The sequence below is a fragment of the Penaeus vannamei genome, chromosome 15 (assembly GCF_042767895.1).
Source record: "Penaeus vannamei isolate JL-2024 chromosome 15, ASM4276789v1, whole genome shotgun sequence".
Lineage (NCBI taxonomy): Eukaryota > Metazoa > Arthropoda > Malacostraca > Decapoda > Penaeidae > Penaeus > Penaeus vannamei.
The window spans coordinates 31,536,471-31,541,470 of record NC_091563.1 but is presented as its reverse complement, the minus strand read 5'-3'; positions in this window follow the sequence as shown (position 1 = coordinate 31,541,470).

Below are 5,000 nucleotides of genomic sequence, written 5' to 3'. Positions count from 1 at the left end.
CAATAACAATAATAATATTGATAATGATAAGAATGATAATAATAATGTTATGATAATGATTATAATAATGATAATAATAATGATATGACAGTGATGATAATAAAAATGTTATGATAATAATGAAAATAAGAACAATTATCATTATTTTGATAATAACAAAAACATCAATAGAAATGATAACAACATTGGTAGTAAATGGAAAAAAACACTATACTATGTTGATACTATGGTAGGAAACCCACAATGCACAAAGTAGATTTATTGAAATACGTGAGACAACATTTTCCATCTCACTGATTTCAGTAAATCTACTTTGTGCATTGTGGGTTTTTCTACCAAGAATGGTAATAATGTTGATAATGATAATAATAATAATGATGATGATAATAATAATAATGATGATAATAATAATAATGATAATAATGATAATAATAATAATGATAATAACTAATATCACTGATAATAATAACATTGCTGGTAAAAGCAACCAATACAACGACAACAAAACAATAATAATAGTTGTAGTAATAGTACTAATAATAAAAATAACAAAAACAAGAACAACAATAATGATGATAATGATGATTATAATAATATCTCGCAATGCTAATCGCCACCAACATTTTATGGTCCCTAAATTAAGTCACAAAAATAAAAATATATTATTTTGAGTTATCCTGCTAACCAACTAACTAACAAACTAACCAACGCCACCAAAAACATAACTTCATGGCTACTACTATAACTATTAATGATAATAGTAATAGTAGTAATGATAATAATAGCTATAATAATGATAGTAATAATTATAATACTATTAGTAATAAAACGAAGATAACGATAATGGGGGTCAAGGCAATGCCAACATTCAATAATGTTAACATCAATGATATCGGCATAACAGCATTAACATACCTATCAAATATTCACACTTTTATCGTTCTGGCGAGCCATGGTAATTTGCGAAATTGTCCTCCAAATATGAAATGCACAAATTAACACACGAGAGGAGGCGCTCTGCATTTACCTGTTTGGACTGCACACTTGATCCCGCTTTCCAATTCCTCTGCGGCTCTCAAGTCTTTCCGTCACTCTTGAGTTTTCGGTTTAACTTCTTCGCCATATCTTATACATATTGGCTGAAATGAAGTGCGTTTGGTGTCGATTTATAAGTTTATTTATTTATTTATTTATTTATTATTATTATTTTTTTAATGCGATCCTGTAAGTAGTTAAGGCAGGTCAGTTTTCCGAGTTTTTTTGCTCTAAGGTTATCTCGTCTCTTTTCGGTAAGGTAAATGCAGGATTTTTTCCTTTTTAAACGACTGAGAGTAGATATGGTTCGATCAAGCAGATTTTACGGATGTGAATGAGTTTGATTAATATGACTTTGATACGCTAGGTTATACCTTTGCATATAGTAAAGAAAGAGAGAGAGTGAGAGAGACAGAGAAAGAGAGAGAAAGAGAGAAAGAAAGAGGGAGGGAGAGAGAAAGAGAGAGAGAGAGAGAGATGAGAAAGAAAGAAACAAATCTTGGCAAACCTCCAGACGATGAACCATTTTCCCTTTATTTTATTATCATTTATTTTCTTTTTTATTACAAAGCCAAGGTGTCAAGGTGGGGGGGTGGGGGGGAGGGGGAATAGAGGAAGAGGGGAGAAAGAAACGGAAAGAGGATGTTGTTTTTCAATGGTACGGAAAGGGGAAATGTCAAGAAAGAAAAGAGAGACAACATAGGGGAGGAAGAGAGAGATAGAGAAGGAGGAGGAAGAGTTTTCCTGTTATTTGTATTTCATGTTTGAACTTTATGCTCATCATCATCATTGTAGATATCTTTCTGTTTGTTATCATTATCATCTGTGATAGTAGGGGACATTATTTTACATATAAAATTCTTCATGTCGTAGTTATTATGTCCTTGTGGTGTAGCGGTTAACATGACTGACTTTAAATCAGGAGATCTCGGGTTCGATTCCCGATGAGGACAACTGTTTTGATTTTGAAGTTTTGTTTGATTTCATTTCATATTTGATGTTATGTAGGCATATCATCAAATTTATGCTCACCATCATCATTGTACATATATTCCTATTTGTTATCTTTAATATTAGTGGTAGTAGTTGTAGTAGTATATCATGGTTGTTACTATTATTATCGTTAATTTTATTATAATTATCATTACCAACAGACAAAGAGAGAAAACAGACAAAAGTGTCGCATCTAAAGAGGTCCTTCCAGTACCTCTCCTGCAAATAGTTCCTTAAAAGGCCAGATACAGAGGGCGCGACATTTCTCTCCTTCCTTTTGAGATGTGAAGTTGAGAGGAATGCCTGTCTGTCTCAAGTCTGGGTTTTATCCCCTGAGTATCTGTTGGTTTATCAATAAATCTTTGTCTGATTTTCTTACTTATACACACACATATGATTGTGTGTGTGTGTGTGTTTGCAAATACTATGTACTGATGTATACACATCATAGATCAGTATGGACGATGTGAACACGATGGTAATGATAAGAAAATAGTCATGATAATGATAATAATAACAATGATGATAATAACGTTGATTATATTAATAACAATAGCAACATGGTATTAATAATGATAATGATATCATTATTATCAACTTTAACATTATCATTTTAAACAATAATTATAACAATAATAACAATGATGATCAGTAATAACGAAAATATTAGTGATAACAATGATGATAATACCAGTAGCAACAACAACAACAACAAACGTAATAATAGTAATGATAATGATAATGATACCAAAAATAGTAATGATAATAACATAAATGGTGATGATGATGATGGTATTAATAATATTATTAATAATAATAGCAATAATAACAGTCACAATAACACTAATGATAGTGATAATAAGGATGGTGATAATGATAAGGATAAAGAATAAGTGATGAAAATAATGATGATTATGATGATATTAGTAATAATAATAATAATAATAGTGAAAATACTAATGATGATAACAATGATAGTGATAGTAATATTGGTAATAATTATAGATATATTTATAATGCCAATGGTAATGATAATGATAACGATAATGATAATGATAACTATGATAAACACACAATTTATATTTATCTTTATGTATTCAGTCGACTAAGAATATATTTTTGTCGTTCTTATACAGCCTTAAAGATGTCGCTCCAAAGCCGTAGGGTTTATCTATCTGTCGCTCTTGTTCATCGTCTTCATCTTGTCTGTCTCCTTCCGAAGAGAGACAGAGAGAAAGAGAGAAAACAAGAAAAAACGTCGCATCGAAAGAGGTCCTACCGACACCTCTCCTGCAAGCAGTTTCTTCGAAGGACAAACACAGAACTGAGGGCGTGAGATACTCCTTCTCTCCTGCCTTTTGTGACGTGAAGTCGAGAGGAATGTCTGTCTGTCTCAAGTCTGTGTCTTATCCCCTGAGTATCTGGTGGTTTATCAAGGAATTTGTGTCTGATTTTCTTCCTTATACACAAGCACACACATATATGTTTGTGTGTGTGTGTGTGTGTGGTTCATATACTATGCATTGATATGTACACATCCGTGCACACATATAATCATACATCAATATGGATGATATGATAACAATGGTACTGATAAAAAAAATGATAATGATAACGATAATAAGAACAATAATGATGATCATAATAATGATGGTAAAGCAAAATTTCAACAATGATAATGATGTTAATAGTTTTGAAGAGAGATCATTTTATATATATAAATATCTCATTTTTACAAAGTAGGTCCTTGTGGTGTAGTGGTTAACGCGACTGATTCTAAATCGGGAGGACAAGACGACAACTTTTATTCTTATTTCATATTTGATGTCATGTAGGCATATCATCAACTTTATGGTCATCAACATCACTGTAGATATCTTTCTGTTTGTTATCAATATTATTAGCGGTGGTAGTTGAATTAGTATATCGTGGTTGTTTCTATTATTATTGTTATATATTCAGTCGGCTAAGAAAAAAAAAAAAAAACGTTCTTATATAGTCTTAAAGATAACGTTGCAAAGCCGTAGGGTTTATCTGACACTCTTTTTCGTCGCCTTCATCTTATCTATCTTTTGAAGAGAGAGGGGGGGGGGGAGAAAGAGAGAGGGGGGGAGGGAGAGAGGGAGGGAGGGAGGGAGGGAGGGAGGGAGGGAGGGAGAGAGAGGGGGGAGGGGGGACATTATTTTATAGATAAAAATCTTTGATATTTCTTAGTAAGTCCTTGTGGTGTAGCGGTTAACATGACTGACTCTAAATCAAGAGATCTCGGGTTCGATTCCCGATAAGGACAACAAATAGGAATTTTCTTTTTTTTTTCTTTTTTTTTCATGTTTGATATCATGTAGGCATATCATCAACTTTATGCTCACCATCATCACTATAAATATATTTCTATTTGTTATCTTTAATATTAGTGGTAGTAGTTGTAATAGTACATCATGATTGTTACTATAATTATCGTTATTTTTATTATAATCATCATCACCAACAGACAAAGAGAGAAAGCAAGAAAAAGCGTCGCATCTAAAGAGGTCCTTCCAACACCTCTCCTGCAAACAGTTTCTTCGAAGGACAAAGACACAGAACTGAGGGTGTGATATATATATATATATATATATATATATATATATATATATATATATATATATATATATGTATATATATATATAATATATATATATATACATATATATAATATATATATATATATATATATATATATATATATATATATATATATACATAAATTTATACTTATAAATAGTTAGCTGTGATTTTTGCTCCTTAAATTCCACCGATCGTATTCATCGTATCAGAAACAGCTTTCATGGGATTTCTACAAAAGGACTATTGCAATGATATATATATAATTAACTGAATCTCTAATTACTGTACATATCAATACTATATACCTATAGAAAGTTATTGATAAGAACTATAGCAGTTTGTCTTGAGTTCAAAACATATATCTT